This window comes from Gopherus evgoodei, chromosome 21, assembly GCF_007399415.2.
Source record: "Gopherus evgoodei ecotype Sinaloan lineage chromosome 21, rGopEvg1_v1.p, whole genome shotgun sequence".
In the NCBI taxonomy this organism is placed as follows: domain Eukaryota; kingdom Metazoa; phylum Chordata; order Testudines; family Testudinidae; genus Gopherus; species Gopherus evgoodei.
Window position 1 is genome coordinate 1,172,896 of NC_044342.1, and position 23,568 is coordinate 1,196,463.

A 23,568-nucleotide genomic window follows, 5' to 3' on the forward strand; every position below is an offset into this window, starting at 1 on the left:
TTGTGGGGAGCTGGGACCACTCAGGGGCCCTCAGAAACCTCAGCATCACATCGCTCACACATGGGGGGGCACAAGAGAGGGAGCTGGTGGCTGGAAAACAACCTCCCTCTGGGGAAGGAGCCCCGGTGAATGTCACTCGGTGTCAGGGCGTCTCTGCCCCCTGTCCCAGAGCATTTGGGATCAGGGCCCCCTGGGGCCTGCCTGGAGTCCAGCACACCTGGGGCCAAGTTCATCTGGATCTCGCCATCTCCTCCCTCCAACAGCTCAGCTGGTGGGGAGTGTGGCCAGTGCTGAGTCACCTCCTGGCTTGGATCTGCTCCCCACTTCCTCTCCAGTGTGTCTTTCAGAGCAGCAAGCTGAAGATAGGGTCCTGCTCTGGGTTCCTGGAGCCCAGCCACAGAGCCCATGGCAGACATTCTCCCAGAGGCTGAGGAGCATGTATCCCTCAAGGACCTGGGGCAGGACAGATATCATGGGGATGGGCAATGGGGAAGGCCCTGAAAAGCCAGCACAGGAGCTGTGTTCCTGTGAGCCTGCCCCATGACAGGCATGGTTGAGTAAAGAGTAAACCCCCCCCACCAGGGCCAGCGCTTCCATATAGGCGAGCTAGGTGGTCACCTAGGGCATCAGGATTTGGAGGGGGGCAATTCGGCGGCAGGGTGGTCCTTCCGCGCTCCGGGTCTTCAGTGGCAATTCTGCTACAGGTCCTTCACTTGCTCCGGGACCCACCGCCGAAATGCCCTGAAAACTGGGAGTGCGGAAGGACCCCCCTGCTGCAGAATTGCCACCAACGACTGGGAGCACGGAAGAACCCCCGCCTACGGCGCCAAAAACCCTGGCGCCACTCCTGCGCCCCACACAACAAGGCTGACCACTAGGAAATGTGACCTTGGCTGTCCAGACATTTGAATCTCTCACGCACCTACAATTCTCGGCCCCAGAAAGCGGTTTAAAATCACCCTGAGACCCTGGCCCCATTTCTCCATCAATCTTTGAAGCCCGCTGAAATGGCTCTGTGTTTTTTGTTAAGTTCCAGCATCAGAAGTCACAGGATCACCTGCAAATCTCACCTTCTTATGTGGTAAAATTGGATGTTTCAAGTGTATGAACCTGTGGAGAAGACCTTGAGGAAGAGACCCCTAAATGCATAAAGCCACCTGGCCTTCTCCTCACCTGTCCCATTCCCTTATGGTACCTCTATGCCCCATAAACAGCACCCACAAAGTGTGAGAACCTCCCTTTATCTCCCAGGGGACCTTCTCCAACCCCTCATGAGTGGCATCTTCATGGCCGGTCTAAGGAGGGAGCAGTGCTTCTACCTGGGCCCAGGGGGTTTGCAGCCCCAACTGAGTGGGGACAGGATAGGGGTCAGGTTCCCAGTGCGTAGGTGGGTGCTAGGCTGTCCCAGGGCCTGTACACCCAGACACATGAGAGGGAGAAAGGAGTCCAGGACTGGGATGGGGCAGGATGCTGCAGGTCAGGGCTGAGAGTCACCGGCAGAGATGACCCATGCTCATGGAAAGGGGGAGGGGGCAGAATGAGGGCAGCGGCTTCAGCAGTGTTACTGAGCATGCTCAGTACATGTGAGACTGCTCAGTACAAGCCATGCAGCAAATCTAGGGGTGGGGGGAATCTGACCCCGCATTCCCCCCCCCCCCCACTACCTCTGGCCCACACTGGCAAGACTATTAGAAGGCTACATCTTTATCTGCTAATTTGTCATGTCTTTGCTCCCCATTTGCTGAGTCATTTCCTTTTACTTCCGATTGTCAGGAACTTTTCAAGACCAGCTTTGTTTTCTTGGTTTGATGTTTCATATCTGCCTGGCCCCTTGCCTGGCTGGGCTCCAGATAATGAGCAATGGAGGAGAAGGAAGCTCAGAGGATTTAACCTCAGAAGACATTTCATAGACTAGAACCATAGAGATATCAGGATGGAAGGGAACTCGAGTGGTCACCCTGATTCAGCCCCTTGTTGTGACTCAGGACCATGTCAACCTAGGCGATCCCTGACAAGTGTTTGTCCAATCTGGTGTTAAAACCCTCCATTGATGGGGATTGCACAACCCCCCTTGAGATCTGATCCTAGACATTAATTCCATTTAAGGTTAAAAAGATTTTCCTAACAACTAACCTTGCTGCAGGTTAAGCCATCACTTCTTGTCCTGCTTTCAATGGACATGTAGAGACCCTACCCCTGTCCACTTTATAACATATTGGGAGATTGTTCTAAGGTCCCCTCTCAGCCTCCTCTTCTATAGACTAAACATACCCAGTTTTTTTCACCTTTCCTTTTAGCTCAGGTTTTCTAAACCTTTGATCATTTTTTGTTGCTCTCCTCTGGAGTCTCCCCAATTTCTTTACTTCTCCCCTAATGTGTGGTACCCAGAACTGGACACAGTACTCCAACTGAGACCTCACCAGGGCCGAGTAGAATGGAACAATTACCCCCTGTGTCTTACATATGACACTGCTGTAAGCACCAACCCTTCTGGGTTTCTTGATTTCTTTGAAGGTTCTGTTGCACTAAATCCATCATACACAGTAAATTCTCCTTAAACAGATGACATACTCCCCTACTGGAAGTCCTCTTTCCTCAGCACTGCCCTCCCTAGACCCTTGAATCAAATTGTGGGTCTCCTTACTCAGGGTCGGTGCAAGGAAGTTTCGCTCCCTGGGCAAAACTTCCACCTTGCACCCTCCACCCAGCTAACCCTGCCCCCCCCCCCACGGCAGCTAACTCAGCCCCACACCCGGGGAACCTCCCTGCAGCAGCTAACCCTCCCCGTCCCCCAATGGCAACTAACCCCACCCAGGGAGACTCCCCCTGCCCCCCCACAGCAGCTAATCCCACCTGGGGAGACTTCCCTCCCCGCCACGGCAGCTAACCCTGCCTGGGGACACTTCCCCCCGCCACAGCAGCTAACTCTGCCTGGGGAGACCTCCCCCCGCGGAAGCTAACCCTGCCTGGGTAGCTCACCCCAGCTCAGCTCGGCTCCGCCTCCTCCACTGAGCACGCCAGCGCTGCTCTAATTCTCCTCCCAGGCTTGCGGCGCTGATTGGAGGAGACTTAGAGCTGGGCTGTGTGCTCAGCGGAGGAGGCAGAGTGGCGGTAAGCAGGGGCGGGGAGCTGTTCCCCTGTGCGCTCCCCCTTGTTACTGTGGGCAGCCCTCCCCGCATGCCCCCCCCCGCGCACCCTCCCACCCAACTCACCTCCACTCCACCTCCTCGCCGGAGGGGACTTTTAGGCGCCCCCAACCACTAGGCGCCCTAGGCGGTCGCCTAGTTTGCCTAAATGGTTGCACCGGCCCTGCCCTTACTTGCCTCCCATACAGGAGATCAAAGTGGGGCAAAGCCGATAGTTCCATGGGGAACACTTCTGTAGGCATATAGAACATAAGGGAGACACACGTCCCCGTTATTCTCACGCCTGGAGACATACATTCTTAGCATAGATTTTAAAGTTTCATGAAATTGTTCCACAAGCCCATCAGTTTTTGTATGCTGGGGAGCAGCCTTTATTTGCTTTACTATAATTACCATAACTTTTTAGAGACTGCAGACATGAAATTTGCTCCACCTTCTGTCCAGATTTCTCTGGGATCACCTGGGTGTGGGGGTCCCCTTCTAGAATCCCAGAGATGATGCTCAAAGCTGTTTTTCCACACACTTGGGGGCCCCCAGAGTCGCCCTGCGAAATAAAACAGGCCGCAGATGGCAAACAGCTCAGTGAGTCATTCCTGATGACGCAGAGCTCAGTGACATTTGTTTCCAAACCTAATGCTGTCCTCCAACATGTTAGCAGCCCCTCCCAGCTTCGTGTCATCCACTCCATCATCCAAGCCCTTAATTAAAAGGTTGCACAGTAGCAGACCCAGGACTGACCGCTGCAGGACCACACTAGAGTTATTCTCCCAGTTTGACACACTACCACAGATAGTTTTGAGTTCACTTTTTCAACCCATTTTGCCATCACCTTATGGTAATTTCCCTAGTTACTTATGAGAAACTCTTGTGGCACTATATTAAAAGCCTTACCAAATCAAGATCTGTTGTGTCATAGAATATTAGGGTTAGAAGAGACATCAGGAGGTCATCTAGTCCAATCCCCTGCTTAAAGCTGGACCAACACCAACTACATGATCCCAGCCAGGGCTTTGTGAAGACGGCCCTTAACAACCACTAAGGATGGAGATTCCACCACCTTCCTAGGTAATCTATTCCACTGCTTCATCACTCTCCTAGTGAAGTAGTGTTTCCTAATATCCAGCCTCCCACACTGCAGCTTGAGACCATTACTCCTTATTCTATCATCTCCCACCACTGAGAACAGCCTAGCTCCATCCTCTTTGGAGCCCCCCTTCAGGTAGTTGAAGACTGCTATCAAATCCCACCTCACCCTTCTCTTCTGCAGACTAAATAAGCCCAGTTCCCTCAGCCTCTCCTCATAAATCATGTGTCCCAGCCCCCTAATCATTTCCGTTGCCCTCCGCTGGACTCTCTCCAGTTTGTCCTCCTCCCTTCTGTAGTCAGGGGGACCAAAACTGGACACAATACTCCAGGTGTGGCCTCACCAGTGCTGAATAGAGGGGAATAATCACTTCCCTCGATCTGCTGGCAATGCTCCTACTAATACAGCCCAATATGCCATTGGCCCTCTTAGCAACCAGGGAACACTGCTGACTCATATCCAGCTTCTCATCCAATATAATCCCCAGGTCTTTTTCTGCAGAAATGCTGCTTATCCAGTTTTTCCCCAGCCTGTAGCAGTGCATGGGATTCTTCGTTCCTGAGTGCAGGACTCTGCACTTGTTCTTTTTGAACCTCATCAGATTTCTTTTGGCCGTTTCCTCCAATTTGTCTAGGTCACTCTGGACCTTATCCCTACCCTCCAGCGTTTCTACCTCTCCCCCTAGTTTAGTGTCATCTGAAAACTTGCTGAGGGTGCAATTAATCCCATCATCCAGATCATTAATAAAGATATTGAACAAAACCAGCTCCAGGATGATACCAACTGCCAACTAGACTTCAATATGTCTAATAGTTCCCCCTATTCACTAGGCCAGTAACCCTGTGCAAGAAGGAAATTAGATTCTTTTGGGATAGTTTCTTCTTGACAAACCCATCCTGGCTATTCCTGATGTAAGCAGAGTCAGGATGAGCTCTACCCTGACACCTGGTGGAAAGAATTTCAGAGAGTGTATTTGCATAGGCACGCCTACCACATCCCAGGCTGCCGAACTGTGGGACTGCTTTGTGACAGAAATGACTCAACCTCAGTTGGGTGGTACTTGCTAGACAAGGGACATGGGTTCCAAAACCCAGTGAATTGAGAGAGTCTGAGGACAGGTATCTGTGCCTGGTGGTGCAGTTTCCTTGTGGAGCCAGAAGCACCAGTTCCACCTCCTCCTTTCTCCACTGTGGAATTTCAGAGTTGATTTTTTATTCGCTTAAGAATCTAGATACAGGTTACTGAGCTGAACTCACTTTGGGCTAATGGTGCACTAGCACTGGAGCTCCCCTACTGTGAGCTGAGATCACTAAGAGTTGAAATCACTAAAGAGCTGAAATTACTGAGCTGAGAGCACTGAGTACTGTGCTAACTAGTGGGGGAGCCTGAAGCTATACTGTGGAACAGAGCAGCTGGCGGAATGGAGCAGTTTTTGGGGATGGCTGGAGCGGATCATGGGACAGCTGGTGGAGCAGAGCGGCTGGCAGAGAAGAGTAGCTGTGGGACGGGTGGAGCGGCCCACAGAGCGAGCGGAGCCGAGCAGTTTGCAGGGACAACTGAAGCAGCTCACAGGACAGCTGGTGGAGTGGAGCAGTTTGTGAGGACGGCTGGAGGAGCAGAGTGGAGCGGCTGGTAAAGCGGAGCAGTTTGTGGAGAAGGTAGAAGCAGAACCCACGGAGAGGCAGGGCAGTTGGCCCTGGATCATGTAAGGTGCCACTTTCTACCCAGGCTGGGGGGAGGGACCTCTGCAGATGAACTCTCGAACTTTGGGACTGCACTGACCCAGGACAGAGACTTTTGGATTTTGGGACTTTTGGGACTGTGGGTGATTTGGGGGTTGCTGGACTCAAGAGCCCAGGGAAAAGGACACAGCCCAATTTCCTGGGGTGGGTCTTTGCTCACGGTTTGATCTAGGAACCCTAGTTGAGGTGTTTTCACAATTTAGTGCTTGTTGTTTATCTCATGTAATTAAACCTTTTCTGCTACACCGAGACTCTGTGCTTGCAAGAAGGGAAGCATTGCCTCTTTGAGGCACCTAGGGGTGTGTGTAAGATTTTCCCAGGTCACTGGGTGGGGGCTCGAGCTGATTTGGCATTGTGTTATTGAAATGGAACCCCTGAATACTGAACCCGGCCCTTCTTGCTGCCAACTCAGAGGGGCAGAAGGATTACACTTACAGCCCTATTGTCATCCTCTAGGGACTTCCAAACTGATTGCTTAACAATTTGCTCCTGTATCTTTCCAGGTATCATAGTTAGGCTGACTGGTCTATAATTCCCTGCATTTTCTTTATTACTCTTTTGAAAGATAGTTTCTATGTTTGCCCTTCTCCAGTCCTCTGGGATCTTATATCTCCTACAGAGGTTCTTGAACATACTTCTTAATGATTCCAAGATTGCTTCAACCAATTGAGTAAGTACCCAAGGATAAATTTCATCAGGTTCTGCTAACTTGAATACATCTAACCTATCTAAATATTCTGTAAATTCTTCTTTCTTCATTGTGTCTTGTATTCCTTTCCCCTAGCTAATATTAATTGTAAAGAGTATCTGTTCACCATTAACCTTTTTAGAGAAGACTGAAGCAAAACTCACATTAAAAACATTTTTTTCATGTTCTTGTTTGTTAGTTCTTCCAGGCTAAGTAGCGGACCTACACTTCCCTGAATCTTTCTCTTGTTCCTAATGCATTTGAAGAACCTCTTCTTATTGTCTTTTATTCCCCTTGCTAGGTGAAACTCATTTTGTGCGTTAGCCTTTCTGATTTTGTTCCTACATGCTAGTCTTATTTTTTTGTGCTTGCCCTTAGTAATTTTTCCAAGTTTCCCCTTTTTGTGGGATTCTTCTTTGGTTTTCAGGTCATTAAAGAGCTTCTGTTGGAGCCATGTTGTCCTCTTACTGTTCTTCACACCTCTCCTTTGCATAGGAATAGTTTGCAGTGGGCCTTTAATATTGTCCTCCTCAGAAACTGAGAGCTCTCCTAAACTCCTTTAGAACTTAGATTTTCTTCGCACCGCACCTCACCTATACTTTTCTGAACTGGTCAGTCTGCATGTTTGAAGTCCATTGTCCTTATTCTGCTGCTCTGACTCCTTTGTTTCATTAGGACAAGGAATTCTATATTTCAGGATCCCTTCCACATAAACTGCCTTCCACCTTCAGATTTGCAACCAATTCCTCCTTGTTGGTTAGAATCAAGTCTAAAATGCCCCTCCCTCCCAGCATCTTCCTCCACCTTCTGACATAAAAAATTGTTCCCAAGCCATTCCAGGCATTTATGGGGAATGTTGTGTCTTGCTTCATTACTTTTCTAGCAGATGTCTGAGTAGTTAAAGTCCCCTCTTCTCCCCACCATCTGACCTATTTACTTCTTAATTTCACAGGCTGGTTTCTGTCTTCTAGAATCAACACAGAGTTTTATGAAACCCCATCCCTGTGAATGTTTCCTTCTCTCCTGGATCTCTGTCAGCCAGGCAAGGGGAAACCCAGCCTCTCGGTGGTTAAACCCAGCAGTCTGAACTGTCTGTCAGACCAGGGCAATAAGAAAAACAAAATCACTAAGATCCATCCACTTGATATGCATCTGCCTGTGCTGTCATTGGTGATGGGGAATACGAGATGGGGTCTTTCCCCTCTGAGTGGCACTGGCTCTGATCAGGACCCACGTCTGGGGGACTGACTGGCTTGCAGGGAAGCAGGGAATGCCACAGAATCTCAGCTAAGGCCTGGAATCCACAGGCCAAACCCTGCACTAAGTCACTCTTTCTAAATCCCCATCTGCATCTCCAGCTGGAGCCGTGTCCCCTCCCTTCATGTGAGTAAGCAGGCTGATGTCTCACCTCAATAAAGAGCATTAGCCACATTCATCATCAGACCAGTGTGAGCGGGAGTGTGTGTGTGTGGAAGGACCTCCCATGGGCTGCAGAACTGCCTGAGCTCTAGGTAGGCCTGGCTCTAGTTGTGCATGGCCTCAGTTGTGCATTCCAAAGTGCCAGCTGTGCAGGGCCCCTACAGTGTATTGTTTACCTCCAGCTGAGCATAGCATACATCCAGCTGTGCATGGCCCCAGCTGTGCAGCGCTCTAGGCTGTGGGCTGTTCCTAACCAGGTGTCCTTATCCCTGACATCTTGAATGTGAGAAAGAAGGAACCAGAGCACTTGCATGATGACCCTGGGGTTTCTGAGGGTCTCAGCCAGAAGCCACATCCATCCCCTAGAGGCCTGTGTGTGTGTCATCTGGGTTTTCTGAGGGACTGAACCTCTCCATTTCCTTCGTCCCCTGGCTTGGACTCTTGAGTGGGGGGCATTGTCCCAGTTACATCTGACCCAGCCCTGCCATGCAGGCTCTGCTCTGTCACAAGCAGACCCACGTCTGATCCTCACATGCTTGCATTCAGATGCATCTGGGCTAAGCCAAGCCTCTGTCCTTGGGGCTCCCAAGGCAGGCTTCCAGGGCCAGACCTACCACCTGGCACCTTTCCTAGCTGCACTGGCCCAATGCTGCGATCATAGCAAACACCTTCCATCACTTATCATAGTGCATCAGGAGCTACCTATGATGAGTTGGACCAGCTAGGGTGTCACTTGAGGTGCTGGGACACCCGCTGAGCCAGACTCTCCTACTAACATGGGCCGCTTTTTACATGGACTTGCTGGGCTAGGTTCCCTCCAGCCTTTTCCAGCCAATCACACACAGGCAGAGCCACACCCAGCTGCACAGAGACACAGAGATGCACTCTGAGAAGACTCAGCTTAAGGCACTTGCCCACAGCACCCAAGTGTCCACTCTTCCTAGGAGTTCAAGTCCAAAATTATATTAAATTCGCCTCTCCCCTCTGTGTAGAAGAGAATATGCATAGACTCCTTGCTCCACTCCAGGTAACTGAGTTTATTAATAAACAAAAGTGCACTGGGTTTATTAATAAATAAAAGCAATTTTTATTAAGTATAAAAGGTAAGATTTAAGTGGTCATAAGAGACAGCACACAGAACAAAGTAGGTTACTAAGCAAAGTAAAACAGAACATGCAAACTAAATTTAATACACTAAGGAAACTTGTTACATGTAATATCTCACCCTCACAGTTGTTCTAAGAATTTCTGCACAGGCTGGATGCCCTTCCAGTCTGGGTCCAAGTGCTTGTCCCCAGTTCAGTCTTTAGGTGATTCCAGCAGTCATCTCGGGTGGGGTGGCAGGGGAACACTGACAACCAAGAGTATCTCACTCCCCACCCTTAAATAGGGTTGCATAAGGTGAGACTCCTTTGTCTCCTAACTCTCTTCTTGTGGAAAAGTACAGAATTCAAGATGGATTCCAGCATCAGGTGGCATGGCCACAGGTTGATGCAGCACCAGTAGCCATTTCTTACAGGCTGATCCTCAGGCTTACAGGAAAACCAAGTGTTTGCATAATCCACTGTCTCTCTTGCTAATGGGCCATTAGCTCTGTGTCTGGCGTCTTCATTGTTGTACCTGATGGGCCAGTAATTGACTCTTTCCTACATAAACTTATTGATAATAAATCTACAGTCAATAATCCTGACTCCAGATACAGAAATGATACATTCATACAAATAGGATAAACGTATTTAGCAAATCATAACCTTTCCAGTCATGAAGTATATTGCATAAAGCATATTCCAGTTATGTCATTCATATTAATATGCATATTTCTATAAATAATATGGAGTGCAAAACCACACTGCTGTCCCCCGGCTTCCCATCTGGAGCCATTTTGCGTGCAGGACCGAGGAACTAAGACTGGAGCAGAAGCAGAGCTGGGCTCTGAGGGTGCTCACGGGACCAAAGAGGTGATCCAAAGAGAGAAGAGTGAAAGAGCAGGGCAACATTAGCCTAAAACACAGGCTGAGATGGGGTCTGATTACTCTTTATGTTGGCGGTGTGAAGAGTGGAAGGTTTGTGGAATATATCAGTCTATCTTCTATGGGGAGAGGGGGCTGCAGAATTTGGATGGACTCCTCCTCAGGAGAAGGGGGACCAATCTCCATGGGGACAAGCCATCTAGAGGAGCCAAGAGGGGGTTAAACTAATAGCTAAATGGAAGGTTAAAAAGGGGGAATAAATGAGCAGCCAGCACCATAAGTGCTGGCTTCCTCTGGGCCCTGGAAGTGCTCAACTCCCCACTCCAAGTCCCCACTCCACCCCACTTCTTCCTGCCCTGCCTTTTCCCTGCTTATTCCCATCTTCTCCCCTGTGTGTTCCCTGTCCACCCTCCTCCTCCTCCCTCCCAGATCCTCATGCATGCTGTGAAACAGCTGATTGTAGTGTGCTGTAGGCAATGGGAGGAAGGAGTTAATCAGGAGGGACGCCTGTGGGTGGTAGGTGCTGGGGGGGCAGGGGTTTGCTGCCAGTAGGTTCTAGTCAGTGCCAATGGTCAGTACAAAATCAAGAACAAAAGTAATCCAGAACTCCAATTAGATGAAGAGAAGAAATTCTTAGCTCACCTTTGCCCCAGTGCGAGGAGTCTGTGGAGCAAACATGAGGAACTGGAACTGCTCCTCTGGGAGCATTTTGCTCTAGCTGGCATGACTGGATCCTGGTGGGATGATTAGAATCCATGATTACCACCTAGTCAGGAGGGGTCATGTGGACAAAAGGGGAGGGGACATGCACTCAGTGTCATAGGCGCGGACTCCATGGGTGCTCTGCACCCAATGGCAACGAAGTTGCTCACCTCACTTCACCACCTCCAGCTCCTCTGCCTACTTCCCAGTGCTTGCCACCACTAAACAGCTTTAGCAAACTCCAGGAGAGAGTGGGAAGAAGCGGGAACGTGGCACACTCAGGGGAGGAGGCAGAGAAGAGGCAGGGCCAGGGCAGGGATTTGGGGAGGAAGTCAAATGGGGCAGGGAGGGGACGGAGTTGGGACAGAGACTTTGGGGAAGGGGTTGGAATGCGGGTGGGAGGCAGTGGGGCAGGGGTAGAGTCGGGGAGAGGCCAGGGGCAGAGGGAGGTTGAGCACCCACCAGCACCATTAGAAGTCGGTGCCTATGCTCAGTGTCAAAAATGGCACCAACTTCTTCCGAGTCAGTGGTAACTGAGAAGAAAATGATCCTAGATGCTTACAGAGCAATGTTCAACCAGATAAAGCACAAGAGAGGATATGAGTTGATGTCTTCTATAGACCATCACATCACACTTGGGAAGAGGATACCTGGCTCCTTGCGCATCTGTCTATGATGTGTAGGATATAATCCATATGAAGTGTCCTAGGTCCCAGTTTAACACATTAACCACAAGCCCAGCCTTCCCCTGTAGGGGCTAATTCCCTCCTGGCCCTGGCAGACGCAGTGGCTGCTCTGGGTTTTGTGGGTCAGGTTGCTTGCTCATCGCCAGAATCACTTTTCTGGTAACTTCATTTTTATTCATTGCGGGCTACAAAGCAGCAAGCAAAATGTCACAGGCCGTGCAGCAAAGCTTAGCAGGGGAGGTGGGAAGGTGTCAGCGACAGGGACTGATCTGTGATCAGTTCTGTGTAGCCCTTCTTTGAATCCCCTGCAGTTTTAATATGACGTAGCAGATAAAGATAATGACTTGACTGGCTGAGATGAAGGAAGAGCTACAAACTGCTGGGTCTTCCTCAACGTTTCACTCATGTTTGTTATACTGAGTGAAATAAATGAGCTGTTTCCCTAGCGAAGAGGCAGCCTAAGGGTTGGGATTTCCAAGGGAACCAATAGGAGCTGGCTTTGAACCTGGCTCCTAACTCCTCTAGGCTCCCTGCCCTGAGGCTCATGGGCTGGGTGCTGCATGAATGGAGATATGACTGGAGGGGGCTATGTCTTGGGGGGGCTCAATCCCTCAGCAATGCAGACCCTACATCTGGGCCTCTCCGAAGGACAGAAGTGACACAGCTCTGCCCCGTGCAGCGATTCCTGGCTTGGCTCAGGGCAGCAGCTTCCTCATCGTTGCCTGTATCCAGGGCATGAAGGAGGAAAGTCTTGGGTACACCCTTAGGGGGGTCCCCTTCTGGAATCCTGAAGAGATGATGCTCGAGGCTGTTTTCACACACACACTAGGGGGACCCCAGAGTCACCCTGCAAAATACTACAAGCCACAGATGGCAACCAGCTCAATGAGTCATTCCTGATGATGCACGGCTCAGTGGCACCCCCCCGGTTCAGCTGGTCTTAGTGTTGCCCCTCGATGTCCACCCAAATCTGCTTGGCCCCCTATTGCCCAGATGTTCTCAGCCTCCCAGTGCCTACCCCTCTCTGCCTTTCACTGGGTGAAGAACAGTTATTTTCCCATTCAATTGTACAGCACTGTGCAGTGGGGCTTGATCTCCAGTTGCTGCTTGTACACCCGATTGGAACACCAACAGCCTCACTAATAATAATGATCTATAAAGGACCCTTGAAGCCAAAAGTAGATTCCCCTTTGCAGAATCTTTGCCCTCTTCTGGGTCTCCCCCTCCACCACTCTGTGAACAAGGGGGTGCCGGGGCTCAACCCTCCATGGGGAGGAGGGGAACCACACCGGCCTCATCTCATCATCTCAGGGTCTCTGCCCTTGGGTTCGCAGTCCGCTCCGGCGGTTCAGACCCTGTGTGCGGGACCAAACAGCTACACAGTTAAATAAAAGGGGGCCTGCCCTCGGGTAGGGCGGGGCACCAACAAACACAGTAGCAGTTAGCTCTGGCCCTTTGGAGAAGGGCAGAGCAGTGGCAAAGTCAAAGGGGGCCCAAACACAGTTCAGTGAGCTCTGGCCCTTTGGAGCAGGGCAGAGCAGTGACACTAGGCGGGAAGAGGGGGAGTCAGCCACCCGGTTACAGGGGGAACACAGGCCCACCCGCTCCTCTGCGTTCCAGCCTGGGGCCCTAGTAGCGGCTAACGCCGCTAGTGGCGGTCAGTGGGGGGGGGGTCCTGACCGAAACACACTGACATAGGCGCAGGGCCTTCTGCAGCCTGACTGTAGTCAGCTGCCCCCAGGCTACTTCCAGCCTCCCCCCTGGTTCCTACCTGGTCCATCGGGGTGTCCAGTGACATGGGCTCCTCCCATTCTGGGCAGGGCGGTAGGTCCGGGAATACCTCCAGGGTGGCGGACCAGGTCTGGTCTAGCGGCTCCTCGGGGCCGTAGTGGGGACGGGGAAGCTCCTCATCGTAGCGACTGTGGGGCAGCTCCCACCAGCCTCGGGCCTCAGCGGCTTCCCGGTGAGGAGGGTCAGCGGGCACGTCTGCTCCTGCCGGCGGCCGGGCCCTGACTGAGGGCTGAGGCCCGGCTTTTATCCTTCCAGGTCACCGCCTGACCCTTTGAGGGGCGGGACTTCCTCCCAGCGGTTCCGCCCTGGAGGGTGATTGACGGGGCTCAACCCTCCCTGGGGAGGAGGGGAGCCACACCGCCTCGCTACACACTCCAATCATCGTGAAGGTGTTATAGTTACCTTTGAGAGGCTGTGTGTGATTAATCATTTTCCTGAGGACAAGAAAATCCCCATTTCGGTTGTAAGCTCTGTCTATTGTCTCCTTTCCAAGTAAACAGGGTCATAAACAGGGTTGCCTGGGCCTCCTCTCCTCTCTTCGTAGCCCATTGTCCTCCCACTGGCCAGAACCAGCTGTAACTCCTGAGCTGGGCCTCCAGGTCACCAGTCACTGGGGTCTCTATTCTCCATGCCATTGGTTGGGGTCCCAAATTCCCTCTACGGTCCTCTGTAACAACGAACTCCCTCTCCCCTCACCTCGTTAAACCAGCAGCACCTAGGGGAACTAAATCCCACCCCCTCTGCATGCAAACCGTAGGAAAACCAAGAAACTCCCCCACTTCATCACATCAGGGTGAGGGGTTCAGGGTGCAGGGCAGAGGGTTGGGGGCAAGGCTGGGGGTACAGGCTCGGGGTTGGGGGTGGGAATGAAGAGTCTGGGGTACAGGCTGCCCCGGGGCTGAGGCCAGGGGACTCCCACCAGCCCTCTCACCTCCAGCAGCATAGAACTCTGGAGGAGGGGCCCCTCTCTTCCTGCCAGCAGCTGTAAGCTACAGGCTGGGGGAGAGGCCTGCAGCAGCCCTGCATGCCCTGACTTGCTCCTATCATAACCTTATTCCCAGATTCTGGACCTTAGCGTCCAAAATATGGGGGTTAGCATGAAAACCTCCAAGCTTAGTTACCAGCTTGGACCTGGTACTGCTGCCACCACCCAAAAAATTAGAGTGTTTTGGGGCACTCTGGTCCCACTGAAAACCCTTCCCTGGGGACCCCAAGACCCAAATCCCTTGAGTCTCACAACAAAGGGAAATAATTCTTTTTCCCTTCCCCCCTCCAGATGCTCCTGGAGAGATACACAGACACAAGCTCTGTGAAACTACACAGAGTGATTCCCCCTCTCCGTTCCCCAGTCCTGGGAACAAAAAGGACTTTCCTATTCCCCAGAGGGAATGCAAAATCAGGCTAGCCAATTCAACACACACAGACCTCCCCTGATTTCTTCCTCCCACCAATTCCCTGGTGAGTACAGACTCAATTTCCCTGAAGTAAAGAAAAACTCCAACAGGTCTTAAAAGAAAGCTTTATATAAAAAAGAAAGAAAAAATACAAATGTTCTCTCTGTATTAAGATGATACAACACAGGGTCAATTGCTTAAAAGAATATTGAATAAACAGCCTTATTCAAAAAGAATACAAATTAAAGCACGCCAGCACTTATTTTCATGCAAATACCAAAGAAAAGAAACCATAGAACTTACTATCTGATCTCTTTGTCCTTACACTTAGAAACAGAAGACTAGAAAATAGAACTACTTCTCCAAAGCTCAGAGGAAACAGGCAGACAGACAAAAGACCTCTTACACAAACTTCCCTCCACCCAGAGTTGAAAAAATCCGGTTTCCTGATTGGTTCTCTGGTCAGGTGTTTCAGGTGAAAGAGACATTAACCCTTAGCTATCTGTTTATGACACGCCCCCCAAATTGCAGACAGTGGGGAAGCTCACTGGCGGCAATTTCCTTCTAGAACTTGAAAATAAACAGATTAATACAACACATGCACCTTTACATATACTACTAAGTATATAACTAACAGACTTTTACATTTTAAGAACACTTTTTAACTACTGGATTCTGGGAAACTCTCACGGGAGAGTGCATCAGCAACTTTGTTAGAAGCTCCTGTGATGTGTTGAATTTTAAAATCAAAATCTTGGAGAGCTAAACTCCAACGAAGAAGTTTCTTGTTGTTCCCCTTGGCAGTATGAAGCCACTTTAGTGCAGCATGGTCAGTTTGTAGTTGGAACCGCCGTCCCCAAACATATGGGCGTAGCTTTTCCAGGGCGTACACAATGGCATAGCATTCCTTTTCACTGACTGACCAGTGACTTTCCCTCTCAGACAGTTTCTTGCTGAGAAACACGACAGGATGGAAGTTGTGATCTGTTGCTTCCTGCATGAGCACTGCTCCTATACCACGCTCAGATGCATCCGTGGTTACTAGGAATGGCTTGTCAAAGTCCGGGGCCCTGAGCACAGAGTCCGACATGAGCGTTGCCTTAAGCTGGGTAAAGGCTTTTTGACACTCATTAGTCCACTTAACGGCATTTGGCTGGGTCTTTTTGGTTAGGTCGGTCAATGGGGCAGCGATTTGGCTGTAGTGTGGTACAAATCGCCTGTAGTATCCGGCCAAGCCTAAGAAAGATTGGACCTGTTTCTTTGACCTTGGGACAGGCCACTTTTGGATAGCATCCACCTTGGCCTATAGGGGGTTTATGGTTCCTTGACCCACCTGGTGCCCCAGGTAAGTCACTCTGTTTTGGCCTATTTGACACTTTTTGGCCTTAACAGTTAGTCCTGCCTGCCTGATGCGCTCAAAGACCTTTTCCAGGTGGAGTAGGTGTTCGGGCCAGGAGTCTGAAAAAATGGCCACATCATCGAGGTAGGCAACTGCAAATTCTCCCAGTCCAGCTAGTAGACCGTCTACCAGCCTCTGGAAGGTGGCGGGTGCATTTCGAAGGCCGAAAGGAAGGACATTGAATTCATACACCCCCGCATGGGTGACGAATGCTGACCTCTCCTTGGCAGGTTCATCTAGCGGTACTTGCCAGTACCCCTTGGTTAAGTCTATGGTAGAGATGAACTGGGCACGTCCCAACTTTTCCAATAGCTCATCAGTACGTGGCATTGGATAGTTGTCCGGACGAGTTACAGCATTTAGCTTACGGTAGTCCACGCAAAAGCGTATTTCCCCATCTGGTTTGGGTACCAGAACCACTGGAGATGCCCAGGCACTGGTAGATGGGCGGATTATACCCATCTGTAGCATGTTCTGGATCTCCCGTTCTATAGCAGCTTGGGCATGAGGAGACACCCGGTAGGGTGGGGTTCTGATTGGGTGAGCATTACCTGTATCAATGGAGTGGTATGCCCGTTCAGTCCGTCCTGGGGTGGCTGAGAACAATGGGGCGAAGCTAGTGCACAGCTCCTTGATTTGTTGCCGCTGCAGACGTTCCAGGGTGGTTGAGAGGTTCACCTCTTCCACGCCACCGTCTTTTTTTCCGTCGTAGTAGACACCGTCAGGCCACTCAGCATCATCTCCCTGGACTGTAAACTGACAAACCTGTAAGTCTCTGGAATAGAAAGGCTTGAGAGAATTAACATGGTACACTTTAGGCTTTAGTGAGGAATTGGGAAATGCTATGAGGTAGTTTACAGCTCCCAGGCGCTCTTGGACCGTGAATGGCCCTTCCCATGATGCTTCCATCTTATGGGCCTGTTGCGCCTTCAAGACCATAACCTGGTCTCCTACCTTGAAGGAACGTTCTCTGGCATGTCTGTCATACCAGGCCTTTTGCTCTTCTTGAGCATCCTTTAGGTTCTCTCTAGCAAGGGCTAAAGAGTGTCGGAGGGTGCTTTGTAGGTTGCTTACAAAGTCCAGAATGTTAGTTCCTGGAGAAGGCGTAAACCCCTCCCATTGCTGCTTCACCAACTGTAATGGCCCCTTAACCTCGTGACCATACACAAGTTCAAATGGTGAAAACCCTAAACTGGGATGTGGTACAGCCCTGTAGGCAAACAGCAACTGCTGCAACACTAGGTCCCAATTATTGGAGAATTCGTTGATGAATTTTTTTATTATGGCCCCCAAAGTTCCATTGAACCTTTCTACCAGGCCATTGGTTTGATGGTGGTACGGGGTGGCAACCAAGTGATTCACCCCATGAGTTTCCCACAGTTTTTCCATGGTCCCTGCCAGGAAATTAGACCCTGAATCTGTAAGGATGTCGGAGGGCCAACCTACCCTGGCAAAGATGTCTGTTAGGGCCAGGCACACAGTGTTAGCCCTGGTGTTGCCTAGAGCTACTGCTTCTGGCCATCGGGTAGCAAAGTCCACTAAAGTCAGTACGTACTGTTTTCCTCTGGGCGTCTTTTTTGGAAAAGGGCCCAGAATATCCACAGCTACTCGCTGAAAGGGGACCTCAATTATGGGGAGTGGCTGGAGAGGGGCCTTGACCTGATCTTGAGGCTTACCCACTCTTTGGCATACCTCACAAGACCGGACATACTTGGCAACATCCTTGCCCATCCCCTCCCAGTGGAAGGACTTCCCCAACCGGTCCTTGGTTCGGTTCACCCCAGCATGGCCACTGGGATGATCATGGGCTAAGCTTAAGAGCTTCCCCCGGTACTTAGTTGGAACCACCAACTGTTTTTGCGGCTGCCATTCCTCCCGGTGTCCACCAGAAAGAATTTCCTTGTATAAAAGTCCTTGGTCTATAACAAACCGGGATCGATTAGAAGAGCTGAGAGGCGGTGGGGTGCTCCGTGCCGCCGCCCACGCTTTCTGAAGGCTGTCATCTGCTTCCTGCTCAGCCTGGAACTGTTCCCTTGAGGCTGGGGTCACCAGTTCTTCCTCAGACTGTGGACTTGGGCTTGGTCCCTCTGGAAGCGATGTAGGTGATGGGGTTGTTTCCGTTGCTGGTGAACCGCTCTCCGCTGGTGCACCTGAGGGTATTTCAGGCTCTGGCTGAGCCTTTTGGGTATGGCTGTCGTGTGCTTCTGCCAGTTCTGGCTCGCTGGCGCCCTCTGGCGTTGAGTTTGAAGATGTGGTTGCACTTGCTGGTGCTGGTTGCTGTTCCAGTTCCGGGCCTGGGACTGGAGATGCTGTGGCTGTTTCAGTGGTAGGCATGGAATCCGGGTCCACTACCTCTGTCTGGGTCTCTGGTAACACAGACGGGGCCTCTGTGGACGGCTCAGGAACAGGAATGGGTCTGGAAGCTTGCCTGGTTTGGCTACGGGTAACCATTCCCACTCTCTTGGCCCGCCTCACCTGGTTGGCCAAGTCTTCCCCCAGTAGCATGGGGATAGGATAATTGTCATAGACTGCAAAAGTCCACATTCCTGACCAGCCTTTGTACTGGACAGGCAGTTCAGCTGTAGGCAAGTCTACAGCTTGTGACATGAAGGGGTAAATTGTAACTTTGGCCTTTGGGTTGATGAATTTGGGGTCAACGAAGGATTGGTGGATAGCTGACACTTGTGCCCCCGTGTCTCTCCACGCAGTAACCTTCTTTCCGCCCACTCTCAAATTTTCCCTTCGCTCCAAGGGTATTTGAGAGGCATCTGGGCCTGGGGATCTTTGGGGTGATGGTGGTGTAATGAATTGCACTCGCATGGTGTTCTTGGGACAGTTGGCCTTGATATGTCCCAGTTCATTACACTTAAAGCATCTTCCATCTGATGGGTCACTGGGCCGAGGTGAGTTACTGGAGACTGGTGAGGTTGAAGAGTAGGGTATCTGTGGCTTTACTTGGGTGGTATGTAGGGTCTTTGGCTGTCCTCGGTTGTAGGGTTTATGGTCTGTGTGCCCCCTGGGGTAATCGTTCCCCTTGACAGTAGCTTTTTTGCTTTCTGCCAGTTCCATCCATTTGGCTCCAATCTCCCCCGCCTCAGCGATAGTTTTGGGATTTCTATCTTGTATGTACCGTGTGATGTCTTCAGGAACACCCTCCAAGAACTGCTCCATTTGTATGAGGAGGTTCACTTCTTCCAAGGTTTGAATGTTGTTTCCTGTTAACCAGGCCTCATAGTTTTTTGCAATGTAGTAGGCGTGTTTGGGAAATGACACCTCTGGTTTCCACTTTTGGGTTCTGAAGCGCCGACGGGCATGATCTGGGGTTATCCCCATCCGGTATCTGGCCTTGGTTTGAAAAAGTTTATAGTCATTCATTTGCGGCTTGGGCATTTCAGCTGCCACCTCTGCTAAAGGTCCACTGAGGTGTGGCCTTAATTCTACCATGTACTGGTCTTCGGGGATGCTGTACCCAAGACAGGCTCTTTCAAAATTTTCCAGGAAGGCCTCGGTGTCATCACCTGCCTTGTAGGTGGGAAATTTCCTGTGCTGTGGAGTAATAATTGGCGCCGGGTTGTTAGGGTTGGCTGGCACATGCAGCCCAGCTTTTGCCAACTCCAGTTCATGTTTTCTCTGTTTTTCCTTCTCTTCATTCTCTTTTTGTTGTTTTTCCATTTCTTTTTGTTGTTTTTCCATTTCTCGGCGGTGGGCCACCTCTTCTTCTTCTAGTTTTCTTTTGTGTGCTGCCTCTTGGGCTGCCTGTTCTCTTTGGAAGGCTGCCAGTTTGAGGCTTTCTTCCTTTTCTTTTATCTCCATCTCTTTTTGTTTTATTTCTAGTTCCTGTTTGTGTTTTTCCATCTCTCGCCTGTGTTCAGCTTCTTTGAATTGGTCTTCGGCCTCCATTTTTGTCCTGGTAGACATGGTTCCTGTTTTCTTGTGTTGGGGTGCCCTCCGGTGTTTATCTTCTGCACTGCAGGCTCTGTTGCCTCCTGAAGTCTGCCTAGCAACAGTGCTTTTTTCCTTTTCTCTCTCTAGCTAATGTTCAATTAAGGGAAACCAGAAAAACCACTTTATTTGCATGCATATAAGTGCTGGTACTTGCCACCTAATGGGAGGGCTATTGCATGACAAAAGACCCTTAACAGTTTGGTAATGGCTTGTCGCTTAACATGCAAACCACAAACTGCTAGAGAGCAGAAAAAAAAATTCTCTCTGGTTCCCTTTTAAAACCAAACTGTTTCTCTCTGCTAAAAAGCCCCTAGCAGAGAAAAGAAAAATATAATATTCCTACTGGCTTCTGGATTGTATCTTTCCCACAACGCTGCACACCATATCATAACCTTATTCCCAGATTCTGGACCTTAGCGTCCAAAATATGGGGGTTAGCATGAAAACCTCCAAGCTTAGTTACCAGCTTGGACCTGGTACTGCTGCCACCACCCAAAAAATTAGAGTGTTTTGGGGCACTCTGGTCCCACTGAAAACCCTTCCCTGGGGACCCCAAGACCCAAATCCCTTGAGTCTCACAACAAAGGGAAATAATTCTTTTTCCCTTCCCCCCTCCAGATGCTCCTGGAGAGATACACAGACACAAGCTCTGTGAAACTACACAGAGTGATTCCCCCTCTCCGTTCCCCAGTCCTGGGAACAAAAAGGACTTTCCTATTCCCCAGAGGGAATGCAAAATCAGGCTAGCCAATTCAACACACACAGACCTCCCCTGATTTCTTCCTCCCACCAATTCCCTGGTGAGTACAGACTCAATTTCCCTGAAGTAAAGAAAAACTCCAACAGGTCTTAAAAGAAAGCTTTATATAAAAAAGAAAGAAAAAATACAAATGTTCTCTCTGTATTAAGATGATACAACACAGGGTCAATTGCTTAAAAGAATATTGAATAAACAGCCTTATTCAAAAAGAATACAAATTAAAGCACGCCAGCACTTATTTTCATGCAAATACCAAAGAAAAAAAACCATAGAACTTACTATCTGATCTCTTTGTCCTTACACTTAGAAACAGAAGACTAGAAAATAGAACTACTTCTCCAAAGCTCAGAGGAAACAGGCAGACAGACAAAAGACCTCTTACACAAACTTCCCTCCACCCAGAGTTGAAAAAATCCGGTTTCCTGATTGGTTCTCTGGTCAGGTGTTTCAGGTGAAAGAGACATTAACCCTTAGCTATCTGTTTATGACAGCTCCCCTCCCCAGTTCCCACCCCCCAACACCTCTCTCCTCTCCAGGCCCCTGTTGTGCAGCCCTTTATAGCCTGCTGCATGGCCAGAGTTTAGAGGGAACTTAGGAGCAAGTCCCAGGAATTGCTGAGGGAAAGAGAGAAAGTGTCTTTGATTCCTTTGTAGGAGGGGAAGCATCAGACTTGGTGTTGGGGTGGTTGAGATGGGCTTCTGCGCTGCAGCTGAAGGCAACAATTCTTCAGGAAGGAAACAGTATGTCAGTGAAAGAAGGGTCCAGGTTGTTAGTTGCCAGCACATCGCACCTGAACAAGGGATAGTTCCCACTCTGGAGAACATAGAGAGATATCTCCTAGAGGGGGGCCTAGAGGAAGAAACTGGGGAAGTAAAAGTGGGAGTACATGATGGTCTCCTCACCGGTCACTTGAGAGGATGCCCAGGGCAGAATGGCTGAGTCAGCATCTGTACGCCCAGGCACTCAGCCCATGACCAGGTTTTGAGAGGGACTGTGAAACTGCTCTCCCGCAGTAGAGCAGTCACACAGCTGACCACTTGGGGATGGAGAAAGGGGTGACAGAGGGTACCCCAATCCAGGTCCCAGTTATTCAGGACATGGGGCCTGATATGCCTGTGTAATTAACGGTATCTCTTTAAGACAGGATGCAGATTCTATTGAGGAAATGGATGTCTCTGAGAATGCAAGTGACTTAGCTGAAAGAAGGGAGGACGGCCTTCCCTGGGCTGGTAAGCCGCAGAAAGCGGCTGAGGGAAAGCTGCTGAGAAAAGGTGCATCTGACCAAAAAGTAGACACTCTTCACCAGAAAGCACAGATCAGAACCCTATAAGAGAAAAAGGAGCGGGGAGGCCCCAGTGTTGGGAATGGAGTAACAGGGTAACCCCAAGAGAAGAGGTGTATTTTTGAACGCACATAACCCTGGGCTTGGGGGACAGCTCCACAGAGAGATCTCCAGTATGCGCAATCCCCCTAGATCTTGACCTCACCAGATCCTAGAGTACCAGAGCCCCCTAAATACCATTGGACTGAGCACCCACGCTGATGGGAAAACAAAAACAGTAACGGGACACATGCTAAGTTTCAGGAGGGAGCTGGTAGACACAATGGGGATTGAGCAAACCAGACTGTGTAAACAGAAGGACGGATATGATAAAAATACTTGGAAACGCCTGCCTGTGGTGAAGTGTTAGGTGTTACTGTTAAATCTCATGATAAAAAGTTTGATGCTAATGGTTAACCTTATGACAGAGAATTTAGTACTGATGATAAATCCTATGAAACAGTGTAACATGCATGATTTTTGGGATAAGTTTTTGGACATGCTAGAAGTGGTAAATAAGAACTCACCATGTATTTTGGGAATGCTACTTTTCAACTAATACCTGTAAACACACTTGAAGGTTGTCACAGCAGAGAAACGATAATAAATCTGGTCTGCTGTGTGGAAGGGGAAACTGAGGCATGACACCTAATGATATAGATGGCTAAATGCTAAGATACCTACAATTTAGAAAACATTAATATATGCACTGAGTTAACACCACTTAGAACAGACTGATCCACAAAGGGTTAAAAGGCACATCGAAGTTTGCAAGAGCTCATGTGGGTAACACTACAATGTTCAGCAACACTTGGGAGTTGTGTGGTCAAAACCTGAAAACGTTCTGGGGCTCACTTCCTCCTCATTAGTCAGTGACTAACACTCCTGCAGTAAACTAAGCAGGACGTGTGACACTCTGTACTTCAAAATAGCACCTCGAACCACTATATTCACCACTGTCAACAACTATGATATTTCTGTACAAAGTGTGCCTTGTGAAGTTTAAGTCTTGATCTGCTAAACAATAGTATCCTCTTGCTTTGTATGTTGTGAAGGAGTCACAGCTCCAATGCTCTGGAACTGCTCTGTATGAAGCCAGCCAGGACGCTGGGTAGCGTGACTCTCCTCGGGGCAGGCTGTCCAAGGCAAAAAGCCTCCTTGGCTACAGCCTTCCTGGTCTGATCTTGGAGCGTTCATCATCCTTATTCACACCTCACATTGCCCCTTGGTGGATCCACCTGGACAGGATCCCTGGGGAAACCAGAGGGCCCTGCACCCCTATTCTGCAGTCAGTTGTGACTCTCAGCCAATGCTGTAACACAGAAGGTTTATTAGTCACACAGGAACACAGGGCAGAACAGAGCTTGTTAGCACAGAAATCAGTGACTTTCAACAAAGTCCATCTTGGGGGGACCCCAGGCCGGATACCCTGCTCTGAGTCCCAAACAGGAGACTGCCCAGCTTCCAGTGACCTGACTTTCAAAACGCCCATTGCCTCTCCTCCTGGTCTTTGTCTCGCTT